Source organism: Cavia porcellus, unplaced genomic scaffold, assembly GCF_034190915.1.
Source record: "Cavia porcellus strain 051 isolate PalLab524CR breed Dunkin Hartley unplaced genomic scaffold, mCavPor4.1 scaffold_8, whole genome shotgun sequence".
Taxonomy (NCBI): domain Eukaryota; kingdom Metazoa; phylum Chordata; class Mammalia; order Rodentia; family Caviidae; genus Cavia; species Cavia porcellus.
Window position 1 is genome coordinate 47,235,001 of NW_026947491.1, and position 15,460 is coordinate 47,250,460.

Consider the following 15,460-nt stretch of genomic DNA (forward strand, 5'->3'; position numbering starts at 1 on the left):
AGATGTCTCTCATAATAGCTGTTCTTAACTGGAGTCATACGATGCTCCACTTGGCTTTTGCTTTATATTTCCTCAATACTGATGCTATTGAACATTTTTCACATGTTGCTAGGTCATTTGTATGACTTCTGTTGAAAACAACCATTCAAATAGCTTGTCACTGTTCAATTGGACCATTTGTTTCCATCCTTGTTGAGGTTTCTGAGTTTCTTGAATATTCTGAAATTTATTTTTCCTGTCACGCATAATGATTTTAATTTTATATGATCCCATTTGTCTATTTTTCTTCTTTCCAGTGCTTTTTTGAGACATATTAAAAATCTTTCATGTGTTTATATATTAAAATATTTCCCGTGTTTTTTTTTTTTTCTAGTACCTCCATTCTTCAAGCTCTTAAATTTCTGTAGGCTATAGAATATCCCACATTCACTTATAGAATAAATTATTTATCTAGCTTTTTTATTGTGAAATTGATTCATTCCAATGTGTTATTATTATGAATAATAGATATATAAATAACTGTTTACTTTTTAACCAATTGTTACAAGTTACCTAGAAGTTGAAATGTTTTGTCAGTTGACTTGAGTATTTTAACACTCTCGAATGAAATTGCATATATTGCATAAATTGCATATATTGTCAATATTATGATTTCAGTGATAATTTTATAAAGTTAATGAATCAAAATTAGTGTCTTATTTTGAAATTTTTAGAAATGTATTGGTATATTATAATCAGAACTTACTTTATTAGTATCATGATTTTTTTAATTTCCTGTAGTACTGTTTTTGAATTGTATCCCTGTATACCAGTATTTTTTCTACTTATTAAAAAATTATGGTTTTTTATTTGTGGTTGTTCATGTATTTAATTAAATCGACTAGTAATTATTGTCTGTTGTTCTCAATACTTATGAGTTAATTCACTATGGTGTTTTGAAATATGTATAAATAATGGAAAGATTAATCAAACTAACATCTATTTCTCCAACTTATCGTTTATGTTTAGTGAGTGAGAGCATTAACATTTATTATTTTGTCAGCTTTGAGTATAATTTTATTAACTAAGATTAATGTTCAATGACAATGATCAATAGAACTTTATTCTTCTGTCCAGATGTGGCATCATACACTTTTTCAGCATATTTATTTTCTCCTATGTCTCCACCTTCATTTTTCTGGTACTCAACTTTCTATGTCCTATTTCTACGAAATTGGTTTTTTTTTTTTTTAGATTTCCCATATATGTGAAGTGGTATGTTTTTGTCTGATTTTGTCCAATGTATTTTACTTAGTACCAATTCTCTATTAAATCTAGGTTGTGATGAATGGTATAATTCTTTTCTTATTATAATATGAATAGCATTCCATTATAATATCTACTGACATTTTCTTCATATTCCCATCTGTTGATGTATACTTAACTTACTTCCATCTTTGGCTTAATCTAAATAATTCCAAAATGAACTTGAAGGTATAGACGTCTCTTTGACATACTGGTACCAATTCCTTTGAATTTGTACCTAGAGATAGAATTGCTGGATATATAATGAAATTACTTTTACTTTTAAGAGGAACTTATAAACTAGTTTAAAAAAATGGCTCTGCTAATTTATATTCAAGGCATCTACATATAGGGCTTTTTTTCTTTAAATGGTTTCAAAGATTTATCGTAAATTATTTTTTTATAAAAGGCATTTTAACAGTTATGAGATCTTATGTCATTGTGCCTTTAATTAGCATTTCCTTGATGTTGGACATATTTTTCATGAAATATTGTCTATTTGCACATATGGTGAGAAATTCCTTTTCATGCTCTTTACCAAATTTCAATTGTTTGTTTTCTTGCCTTTCAGTTTCATCAGTGCTTTATATGCTCTATGTATTAAAGCTTTATCTATATATGATTTGCAAATATTTTCTCAACCATGTAATGTCTAGTCACATTATTTTTATATACACTGGACAGGTTGTTTTTTGTATTGGCTATTCGGACCCTTATATGTCTCATATTTTTAATGCTGAATTTCTTCCATATTTTTTTTTTTAAATTCTGCTGCTCATAATAAGAGAGGCAGTCCTGGACACTACATTGCAAAGAGAAATTAGTTACCATCTACAAGACTAATTACACAGACAAAAATGTATTGATCATACAACTTAGAACTTGTTCTAACAATTAACCTTTATTTTTCATTAAATCAGAAAGGAACAGAGTAGTTCAGATAAAAATAGGCTAATATGCAAAAGGTGATTGAAGAAGAAATGAGATAAAAGAAGAAAATAACTCAAGGAAATAAAGAAGGAAAGTAAGATAAAAATAACTAAAAATTGAAAATGAGATGCAAATTTCATGGTATTGTTATTACATCTGTAATGGGGATGGTAGGCTTATTGAGAGGTTAACTGAGGAGGTAGAGAGAAGGAGAAAATGGAGAGCAGTTTGATGACTGGAGTAACATTTAAGACACCAAAACCAATTGATAAGATGTTACAAACTCGTCTTTGAAACCTCTGTACACAATTTTTGGTGTAACCTAATATAATCATGAGTATACTATGTGAGCAAAAGCCCTCATGAATTATTATTGTTATTCATATACAAACATCACACACAGACACACACACATAAAGATGTAGGTATTTATGTGTCTATATTTATGATGGAAGCAGAAAAATAAAGCTGGATGAAGGAAAGAAAAATTCACTCTCTCACACACACACATGCGTGCACATGCATACACGTATATGTGTGAAAATTTTCCCAGTGCCCACCAAGCCTGCTTCTGGCTCTGTCTGCAGGCAGAACTGTATCAGCTTTCAGCTATATTATTCTGAGTCAGGGTAGCCAAATGCTTCTGTTTTGGTCCTCTGATGAGACACTTTCAGTTGTGTTCTAGGAGGAAGGCAGAGAAGGAGTGATCAAGCACCTGCGCATTCATTTTGCTCAACTGATGCTTTTTTAATTCCATCCCTTTCTCTCCATGGCAACCACTGTGTTAGAGAACATTCTCAGAATGTTCTGCTCTCACTCCGTCATAGTAAGAAGAAAGCTACAACATGTGGGCAGTGGGCACTGAGCAGCGGGCTAGGTGTGGCTCTGAACTGCTTTATTTAGCTTCTTCCTTCTGCTTCTTTTTTAGGAGGTTTGACCCTTTTGCAAGATGTAGTATGTGCCTGGGCTGATCTGTAAGCATTTCTGGGAAGGAGAAGCAACTGTTTTTTGTTTTTTGTTTCTCTCTCTCTCTCTCTCTCTCTCTCTCTCTCTGAATCTCCTGATACTGGAAATTATCTGGTTGGCTTCTCCTTTTAGTCTCCTTCCCATGCCTAACTAAGTTTTTTGTTTGACCTGTTTCTGGGTAGTGCAGAACCTGGTGAGAGTCCTGTGAGCATGTCGTGAGCACTGCTGTCTCTGATCCTCCATAACGGGGTCTCCCAAACCAAGATTTTCTTTCAGAGTAAACATTCCAGTTGTTTTCCTTCTCTCTACTTTTATGTCTCAATTACTCACTCAACTGATATATCTAAGGAATAAATGAAACACACGACAAGATAGATCAAATTCTAGTCCAAAAAATGAATGAATTTAAGGACTAAGAAATATACATGCTCAATATTCAGTCCTTAATAGCGTTGAACTGGAATTCAGTAATAGGAATCTATTTAGATAATCTGCAAATACATGGGGAACAGACAGTACAGTTCTAAATAACCAAGCATAACATGAAAAGTATTAAGTAAAATGTAAAAAGATTTAAGCTACAAAAAATTAAAATTGCATGGATTCATCAGTTACCATGCTAGAATCTTTATTACCATGAACGTTATGATAATTATTTTCCAACTATATCAACAGCCTCTCCATTTTTATATGCCATTTTTAGATAAGTGTATTCCTAGAACAAGACTGTTGATATTCATAAATATAAAAGAATAAAAGTACAAAATCATGTTTCTCATTCATCACCTACTGAATCCTCAGTTGTCTCTATAGAAACTAAGAAATTACGTTACAGACAAAATGCCACTTGCTCATGATAGGACAGAATAGGACAGATAGAGGCCATAAATGTTACAGCTTAGACTATGGCTTCACTAAAGTAAATTCTGTGAAAAAAAAATATTTATTCTTACAAATTAGTTTCAGGAATGAGGAGATTGCATATTTTGGCTACAAAATTTCACTTGTGACTTTATTCTTTACCTACGATGGATTGAAGACAAAACGACAAACAAACTATAATAAAAATAGTTATTAAGCCATGAGTATAAAACTACAGCAGGATGTTGCTGATCTACATTATTGCATTGTGAGGTTTAATTAACTTCTCTGGCCTTTTCTTATCAATAAAATTGATTTACTATTGTGTACAACCAACGATTTTATTTGTTTTCATCTTTTCACCCACATTCATTTCCATGATCATGCTTAAAGAATATATGATAAGAATAAAAATTATCATCAGTAGTATTAAGCTATTGTTGTAGTTTTGTCATCAATTTCACCAACAAATTGTGTAAGTTTTTAAATGGCATCAAATTAAAAGAAAAATTATACTTCATTTTTAAAATTTATAAATTGAAATTTTAAAAAAATGTCTATTGTTTTAGAAAACCTTGATTCAAAGGTATATTGCACATAAAGAAAGTTTTGTTATACAACAAGAAATATCAGAACTTTAAAAATGTTTAGTGACTCTAAGATTTTGTTTTCCCAAATAAGGGAGTAGAAACTGCAAAAATTCTTACAAGGGTAAGGGCCCACACCTTTGCTTCACTGGAGATATTTTCTTCTATTTAAAATTTCAAGGCTTTCACATTAAATACTATGTATTTTGCTTCATATTGCAGCAATAGATACTGTTAAAAGAAAAAGATTAACTTCAAAAATCACACAGTCATACTGAGTTTGTACCCTTTGGTATATGAGACAACCCAAAACTTTAGACAGTAACTTTCATTTTTTTTTATAATATACGTATTAAGTATCATAAGGAAACTTAACCTTGATTTGCATCTTGTTGCTTTCACAGTTAAAAAGACTCTTTTGTTTTCCTCTGAAATTTCTCTCGGTTGGGATTACATTTACTGGTGTTTTCATCCAAAGATTTTTTTGTTCAATAATTACTAATGCCAAGACCATTTCCTGTAACATCTGTTTAGCTCAACTGTTTTCTTCATCTTCTTGAAAATATCTGAATTTTTTATAATGGCTATGTCCTATGAACAGTATGAGGCCACAAGCAAGCCTCTGCACTACATTTCCTTCATGCATCAGAAAATCTGTGTGCTTCTGATCTTTTGTTCTTTCCTGGCAGGATTTCTGACCATATTCCCACCACTCATGCTGATCCTCCACTTGGATTTCTGTTCTTCCAATGTCATTGATCACTTCTCTTGTGATTACTTCCCCATCTTATAACTCTCATGCTCAGACACTTGGTTCTTAGAGATGATTGGCTTTACTTTGTCTTTGCTATTCTGCTCTTCACACTGGCATTGGTGATTCTTTCCTATATATGTGTCATTCACACCATTCTGAGAATCCCTTATGCCAGTTAGAGGAAAAAGGCTTTCTCTACCTGTTCATCTCAAATGAATGTTATCTCCATCTCCTATGGAAGCTGCATATTCATGTATGTTGAGCCTTTAGCAAATCAAAGAACTTCACTGACCAAGGAAGTAGCCATCTTTTTACTTTGTTACTTTTCACACTGGCATTTATGATTCTTTTCTACTTGTGTTTCATTCGCACCATTCTGAAAATCCCTTCTGCCAGTTGAGGAGGAAGGCTTTCTCTATCTGTTATGCTCTCATGATTGTCATCTCCATCTCAGGCAGATGTTGCTCATTTATTTATGTCAAAACTTCAGCTGATAAAAGAGCATCACTGACCCAAGAAGTATCTGTTCTCAATAAGTCAATTGGTCCTATTTTGAACCCTCTTATTTACACTTTAAGGAACCACCCAGTAAAACAGGGCCTCAGAAACTTTCTTCATAAAACACTGTATAACATTATAAAAATATATGGAATTCATTAATAACAAGAATGAATGTAACCAGAAAGAACAATAGTGGAATGAAGGAACTGAACTTTCTACTTTCCTCTGCTAGTCATCTCACAATTACCTGCCATGCGGAGCTCACTGACTTCACCGTCCTTGGTAATCCGAAAGGGACCATGATGTTTGTTTTTGAAGCATGTGTAGTTTTTGTGTAATCATTCATTTTTAATTATGAATAGAAAATCATTTAATTATGAATAGAAAATAGTACATCACTAACTTTTGATTATTATTAATAATGAAAATATTTACTATAATGGTTTATAGAGGTAAACCCCACTTGACAAGTTGATTTACACTGTGTAGTGTCTGTTATAAAAACCTGCCTTTTTATTTTATGAGACATAATATGAAAAGCAGAAATAAGTCAGGCATATAAATAACAATGGAAAAACGTATATTTCAGCATTGTTTCAATATTTGACAGTTCATCTTCTGATTCTCCTACACAGTCTATTTTGAGGTAATATTTTCATTCATGATATAAGAAAATGTTTGAAATGTATACGAGCTTTTTTCATTCCATTAATTTATTTATTTTCTGATGATGAAAAGGAGCTCTGTACTAGCTCTGTCTGTGTTTTTCAGCTTATAATGTTCTTTCTTTAATGGAAAACTGTAATTTAAGAACACTGCCTTTTGCTAGAGATAGGAAGGAAAGGAAACTATATGATCTCTGAGAGCTTCAATGTTTCTTTGGGAAAAAGGATAAAATTTTCTCACATGAGTTTTAAGGGCTAAGTAAGATATTATGTAACAGAAGCTACACGTGGGAAGACATAATGCTGTAAATCACAAAAGGTATGTGTTTTCTACTCAAAGTTAAAAAAAATAATTCAACCAAAAGAAAAATAAATTGATATAGCTATGGTTAGAGCCTAAATGTGACTTGATTTAGTGAGAGTTTTAACTTCCTAGTTTTATTTCACTCTCATGAATGTTCTCCAAATTTAAACTGTACTTTAAACAGAGAAATTCAACCTAAAACATAAGTAATTCATTCAAAGTTACAAATCCTTTATATGACCTATTTACATTTTAAAGCTATGTCTTTATAGTGATAAAGCCCTTGCACTTTCTGTGATACTAATTTGAATTTATGGTATCACATAAGAAATTGATCAGGTTTTGAGTCAATAATTTTCTTATTAATTTCTTGTTTCTTAATTATATGATAAGTGGCTAACTAATGAATAACATTATGATCATTGGAGGCTGTGTACAAATTCTAACAAACACTCTATTTATAAAACTACTATAAGTATTACTTGATAAGCCTGCTTTTCCTTTGCCTTTCTTCTATATACACTAATATAAATACTGAGAATTAGCATAAATATCATGATCGAGAAACATAAGCCATTCATTCTTCTCTAAGCACAATCACAAATAATAATTATAAAATACAGTAAAAAGAAACTGTAATAAAATAAGTCTGGTAACTACTCAGTGGATTCTCCTGAGGAGTCTTTTCTTCATTCAGGCTGAAGACACTCGTGTCATGAGCCAGGGCCTGAAATGCTGGTACAGTGCTGGACGTGTTCATGGGTATAAATAGGAATCTGCCCCACACTTCCTACACATTGCTGTAAATAATCATCCTTTTCTCCAATGTATTTGTTTAAGTTCCAAAAAGCTCTTTAACTTCATAAGGTAGAAAGAAAAATTAAGATCCGACCAATAAAGCAAGTTTCAGCAGATATGCTTTGTAAAAGATCTCTAATGTTCTGCATGAGGGTTTAACTGAATAAGAGGTAATTGACTAAAGCCTGAAAATAAACTTATGCTTCACAATTGCTGCTTTACTTAAACATTGTTAAAAACAAAACTAGCATGCATATGTGCATCCCCACACCACAAATAAAATGAAGCAAATTCTCTTATCACACTCTCTCAAAGTGTAGTGAAATCCACTAAATAAATGTTTTATCAAGTTTTCTTTTAATTTATGTCAATAATTTACAGGTCATTTCTTTTAAATTTACACAAAAAGGGGAATTTTAGGGAAAGGATGGAAATACCTTTCATCAAGTAACTGATATGAGAGAAATACTTTCCAAAACACATATTAAACAACATATATATATATATATATATATATATATATATATATATACACACACACACACATATATACACACACAGATATGATTAATTCTATATATTACAACTTAGAGAACTATGATGACAAATGCAGTTCAAAAACAAACTAAGCATGAATTACTTAAACATATGTTTCATTTACATTTAACATAACTATGCTATGAACTGAAATATGTTGAAATGGCTTGAAGACCCAGGAATAACTTTCAAGAATACACAGAGGTTCACAAAGATTTCAATATACCTAAGTGTGGTGAGTGAGGAAGAGTATGAGATTAATATGCACTTGTAAAGTGAATACATTGCCTAGTGTAGTGTGAATACGGGAAGAGTGGGGAGAGATGTTATTATAGAGCCCTACTTACAATTCTAGTAATAGTCACTTATGTTATTGCTGATGTCTATACTCTCCTAAAGGTTAACCTTATTACTAGTGATGATCAGAGAAATGAAGTGATCCAGGTAACAATTTTGATGTCCTATGTATATTTACTATGCTTCAAGTGTGGTGATCAAGTACTGGTTAATGATGGTAGTAGACTTGGAGTGTGTGTGCACATATTGATATATGTGTGGCAATAAGGTGGAGGAGATAGATATGAAATAATGGGACTGGTCAGTGCCATTTAGAAAAAGTAAAAGAAAAATGCTAAGAACAATTGTATAAATGTGACACATACAATCAGGTATACCTATTCTATTTTGCTTTTATGTAATTAACTACTGTTTAGTTAAAACATCACTTTTAACATAACATATCATCCTAATCCCAGAGATTTGCTCAGTGGTTAGGAATATTTTCTCTGAAAAAAGTCCATATAGCTTTCATTAAATGATAATCATTTTTCCAAATGCTTCACACAAATTAGTTTGTCACATGAACTGCACTATCATATGACATTGACCTCTCTATGAAAGAAACTATATAGATAAAACTAACTGAGCATAGAAGATTAAATGATTGCAGACTCAGCAAGTGAAATGGATTCAAAACTAGATAGTGTCTCTCTTTCCTATGAACATATATTATGGGAAAGTAATTTAAATTTTGGTCATAAAATATTAAAATTTATTATTCCATAAATTAAATGAAACTATTAAATAGATTTTTGAAAATTTTTATATGTTTAATTGAATAAATTTGCAAATAGTAGTATTTTTAATATTACAACTAACACAGGGAAGGACAAATACTTTGAATAAGGCTGAGACCCAAATCTGAGAAAACTTGAAAGACATTCAAATGCAGTAAGTAGCATGAGAGAACACGGTACTTCACATTGTTTTGTATACCTTGCTTCCTTTTATTTCTAACATGAGAGATGCTCATGGTAAGGGCTTCAGGATATCTGACTTCTTGTATGGGAGTAATAGGAGCTCGAAAAGATGTGGTAATTTATAAAATCTGACAGGTCACTAAGGCAAATATGATCACATTTTAAAAAATTACATTTTCCTATTTTTGATATTTTTCAATTAATGAAACCTTTACACAAAGGGTTAGTGTCTAAAACTAAACAACATGAAGGCGATTCTGTCTGAAAAGAAATCATTAAGGTAACAGTTATGCAGAAAGAAATACTGCCTTACAAACTATTTGCCTATCACTTCAAAGTAGAGAATATCAATGTATTTTTAAAATTTTTCATCATCTACATTTTTGTACAGATTAACAGAATTTAGTTTGATATTTGGGCTGCATGCAGTGATCACATATATACACCCTACTCCCACCAATCATTTAAAATATCTTTTACTCATTATTTTACTTTCAGGATAATTTTTAAGTTTCCACATAGAAGAGAAAGCAAGTGAAACTGGTCTTATTGCGTCTGTCTTTGTCATTGAATATAATGTCCTACAGTTCTATCCATGTTATAGAAAATTGCAAAATGTTTTTCATGAATAATGTTCCAAATTGCATATATATCACGTTTTTCTTATCCATTCATCTTTCGATAGACACATACGCTGATTTGACCTTGTGTATTTGGTTAGTAGTGCTACAATAAATGTGGACATATAGATATTTATTTTCCATCCTGATTTCATTCACTTTGGAATAGACAAAGGAATAGGATAACTGTATTATCTGGTAGTTTTATTTTTAGTTTTTTAGTGAACCTCTATGCTTTTCTTCATTATGGCTGTACAAATTGGTAGTACAACCAGTAATGTTTAAGAGGTACTTTTACTATATATTCTGGACAGAAATTGGAACTTTGGAGTTTTGAAACTAAACTATTCTTTAACAGGATTCCACTACACAGTTTTATTCTGTAAGAATGGAAATTAAAGATCATTGTCATTACCACATAACTTTTCACTTCCCTGGAATGTGGGCATGGTACACAATTTGAGCACAATTCTAGCTCCACTCTTGTAAATTTGTCATACTCCAAGTCTGATTTTTCACCTGTAAATTGTGCAAGAGAACAATATCCACAACTAAAGAAAGAGAAACCATTCAGAAATAACAGGGTTTATCCTATTGGGGTGGTCTGATAAACCAAAGATCCAGGCTGTCATCTTAGTGCTTCTATTTATCACCTACATGCTCAGCATCATTGGAAATCTGACTATTATCACCCTTACTCCACTGGATTCCCATCTTCAGATCCTCATGTATTTCTTCCAGAGGAATTTCTCTTTAGTAAAAGTCTCATTTACAACTGTCACAATTCCTAAATTTCTGCGCACCATTGTATCAGGAAATAAAACCATTTCTTTTAATGATTGTATAGCTCAATTATTCTGCTGGGAGTCAAAGAATTTTATCTTGTGGCTTCCATGTCCTATGATCGCTATATTGCCATCTGCAAATCTCTGAATTACATGACCATCGTGAATCCAAAAGTCTGCACGATGCTTGTCTTTGGTTTCTGATTGGCTTCATTCTTGTTCATCTTCCCTCCACTTATGTTGCTGTTACTAGTGATTATTTTCCTATGCTGCAAAGTGCTTGTTCAGGTACAAAATTCCTAGAGATAATGGGATTTTCCTGTGCTGTGTTTAGTCTAATGTTTACTTTAATATTAAGATTCCTGTCCCATATATACATATATATACATATACATATATATATATATATATATATATATATATATATAGTGCTGTGTTTAGTCTAATGTTTACTTTAATATTAATATTCCTATCCCATATATATATATATATATATATATATATATATATATGTAGTTAGAGCTATTCTCAAATTTCCTTCTACTTCTCAGAGGACAAAGGCCTTCTCTACCTGTTTATCCCATATGATTCTCATTTCCATTTCATATGGCAGCTGCATTTCTATGTACATTAAGCCTTCTGCAGGAGAAAGTATATCTTTGAGCAAAGGAGTGGCTGTGTTAAACATCTCTATAGCCTCATGCTGAATGCCTTTATTTATAGCCTGTGAGATCAGCAAGTCAAGCAAGCCTTTGTGAATATGGCTTACAAGACTGTATTTTTCTCAAATGCATAAAATACTGTGGTGTCAGGAGGCAGTGTCATGTTGAAGGAAAATTTGAAAAACAGGTAATTTCAGGAGCCCATTCAAGTCAATTTGATCTTTTTCTCCTTGTTTTTTCTTTCCTTTTCCTAATGGTTTGAAAACATATTTTTGATATATTTTTGTGCAATTTACTTTTCATGTGTTTCTGACACTCCATTTTTTTGTCATTTGTACCTTATGTGCTTTTAAACAGTGTGATTTCATAAATAAAATTATATCTTGAGTTTTGTTGAGTGCAAAACTGATGAAAACAGCAGAAATTATATCTAGAAAAAAGGAATATGTTTTATAAATATGGACATGTCTTACTAAACACTAAAGTATGGTTTTATGACTTTTACTTATTTTTTAGAAATATATTTTACTATCTTGCAATTGTACTTGGAACTGATTTTAAATGACATAATTGAATAAAATTTATTGGTCACCTTTTTAGGTGTTAAACACTTTGAGAAGACAATTCTAAGGATGTGAGAAGGCACAGCCTCAGAAACTTAAGTGAACTATCTACAAGGCCAGAGCTCAAGAACAAAATACACAATGGAGTTAGGTTACTATATATTGAAACATGTTTTTGTTTCCCATTTTAATACACCTGCATTTCACTTACAGACAAAAACTCAGTACCGAGGCAAAGACTACGTAAAGCAAAGTTATGTCATTGAAAATACAATGGCTAGTAATGGAGTTAAAATAGTAACAACGCCTTACTGGTATTTTTAAAACATGAAATGATATCTGCTATGACTTAATTCATTCATTTTCATGGAAATTTTCCCTTTTTCATGTCAAAATGCAACAAGCAGAGTCATTTTTTTTTTTTTTTTTTTTTTTTTTTTTTTTTTTTTGTCTTTTTATCGGTACCGGGGATTGAACTCATGACTGCCTGCTTGCAAGGCAGGCGAAGCAGAGTCATTTTCAAATATCACAGTCCAATTGCTTCATTGTGAAATCTTAGGGAGTTAATTACAGCAGGTCATTACAGTGTTTTTTTTTTCATATAATGTGTGATTTGCAGCACTGTAAATTGTTTCTATGAATGAGAGTAGTGCACGTTAACTCTTTCTTCACAACTAGGTTAAAAATATCTCATTTAGTAAAAGAAATTTTATTGAATTCTTTGTTTTTTTGATTTTCTCTCTCTCCCATACTCTGTGAGCACAATCTAATAGCCAGTGTTACCTTAAAATAAATTCAGTGCAAATGCCTCTGCCCTACCTAAACCCAGAGCTAATATAGGAGTAACATAATCAGAAATATATATTAGATCACAAAATGAAATTTACGTGCTCAGCTTTGTGGAAATCATGGCACTAAGTGTCTACTAAAATGGCTTTGAAACATTATTTTAAGATTTCTGTCTTGGTTTCAAAGAATGATCATTATTATCAAAAATACTGTGATGTTGACTCAGATGCATAAACCAATATCTAGAGTTATCTAATTTCCTAGTATCAATCCCCAAATCTGAAATTATATTAGAAAAATAAATTATTTCAGCAAATACAAAATAATGTATTGATCAATATGATATACTGTTGTCATAAATTTTTTTATTGATAAAGTGTCATAGTCATTAATCATAAACGTTAGGTGTAGTATTAAATTCACACTTATATTTAATTCTCAGTATTCACTCAATATGCACACATAATATACACACTGTAGATAATAGTAAAGAAAAAGACATTAATTACGGAGAATTTTCTGAAATTCCATCATATCTTATTTCGGTTTTTTGTTGTTGTTGTTGTTGTTGTTGTTGTTGTTTTTTGTTTTGTCTTTTTCGTTTTTATCGGTACCAGGGGGTCATATCTTATTTCAAACTAGCACAAAACTTGATATGGGTAATATATTAAAAATCATACATGTACATAGGCTTTCAATTTATTATCCTTATATGTTTTGAAAATTTCTCTCTAAAGTTTTGGACTAGTCTGCATATATATATATATATATATATATATATATATATATATAATTTATGTTTTTTTAAAAAATCACTTTTGTTTTTCTAAAAATAAAACTTCAAAATTTTCCAAAATGGAAAAACTTACCGTTTCATTTTTGTATACCTTGTTGTCCATGTTCACTACTGAAACCATGAAAAATTTCTCATGTTTAGGCAAGAAGTGGTACGTGCATGTGTATGTGTGTGTGTGTGTGTGTGTGTGAGAGAGAGAGAGAGAGAGAGAGAGAGAGAGAAATGAGACAGAGGCAGAGAGAAAGAGAAAGAGACATAAACAAGAATTTTGGATATTAAAATGTACTCTAAATTACATTTATCTATATTATCAAATAGGACATTTTCTATAATTGTCGAGAGGAAAGCAATATTCTTGGTGATTATCATTCACTAAAAAACTAATAATGAGTTTTGCTGGAAAATAAGTTAGGGGTATTTGAATGAGATTCAAAATAATAAAGAAGTGCTGTGATTGGTCTCTAATTTTCTTCCCCTTTAAATTTAATTAACTGAAATTAATTTTAATTAATTTACCAATATATAGTTTACAAATCAGAGGCTTCCATGACTTCAAAGTATGTATTTCCTTATCCATGAATTAAGTATGAATAAGATATGGGAATTGACCTCCGCTTCCAACCTAGAGACCTCTGCAGCCAGCAGGATCGGCAGCAGTCTCACCCTCTCCACCACAGAGACCCTTATTTGGCAGCATCATTGTTTCCCACTCCTCCTCCACTCCAGAGTCCGCTGGACAGAGGGATTATTGATTATCACTCTTCCTCATCCTAAAGACCTCAGCAGCCTACAGAAATTCATCCACAACTTCCACTACTGTAGAACATTGTGGGCTAGTGGAAGCTTCAGCAAAATGTCACTCGTACAGTGGACGTCAGCAGGCCTATGATAGTGTGGTGAGTTTTCCCCTCAGATAGGGGACTTCAGTGGGTACACATGAGCAGCAGCAAATATCCCCTCTACCCCCCCCCCCCCCGCTCAAGCTGTAGGATTTGGTGAGCCTGGAAAAGTGTGGATGGGTACTTCTTCCATATAGAGAACACTGAGTTGGTTGAAGATAGTGCCAATAACATCTTCCCCAATACAGAGCAAATTGAAAGGGACTAGAAGGCCCTCTGTGAAACAGTAGAGTCCCAGCAGAGGTGCACAGCATAGCTAGGTACACCTGGCAGTGTGGAAGAGCCTAAATCCACCGTAACAATAGGAGCTAAGAGTTGGCTTACACAAGTACTCCTAAGCTAGTCAAACTAGGGAGAATATAAGACTCAATCAACAGATCACGCATGCGGCATTCAGGAGACTGGTCACTCCCCTGCAATGTGGGACCACACAATTGGACAAATATCACCCATACAGCAACACCCTACACAAACTATTAGCAAGTGAAACTACTGGAATGGAAAATACCAAAATATTAACCCAAGAGTTGAAAATGACAAAAGGAAAGCAAAATGCAATCTCAAACATCCAGTCCCTCAGGATAAGTATAGTAACATTGAAATTGAGGATATTAGAAGTCATACACCTTAGATTTCCAAGATAGCAAATGAAATAATCAAGTCCATGAGACCATAAAGGAAATCAGATTAGAAAGAAACTCTCAGGTAAACAAACAAATAGCAACCTTAATAAAGGGATTACTAAGCATAGCTAGAAAAGATATTGATTTAAAAGAAAGAGTTCAGAAATATTGGAAAATGATGGAAACATTGATGTGCAATTTAGGAAAAAATAGAATACATGAAATACAGTCAAAGAGATATCTAGGAAATAAAAAAACTCACTGAAAACTGGTAAAA

General features: G+C 32.1%; 2 pseudogenes; both read left to right on the forward strand.

Moving 5' to 3' along the window:
* Positions 1–3,390: 3,390 nt before the first annotated feature.
* LOC100712945 (olfactory receptor 6C3-like) lies at positions 3,391–7,624 on the forward strand (annotated as a pseudogene).
* A 3,099-nt stretch (positions 7,625–10,723) lies between these two features.
* Positions 10,724–11,581, forward strand: LOC134477465 (olfactory receptor 6C1-like; annotated as a pseudogene).
* Positions 11,582–15,460: the final 3,879 nt, after the last annotated feature.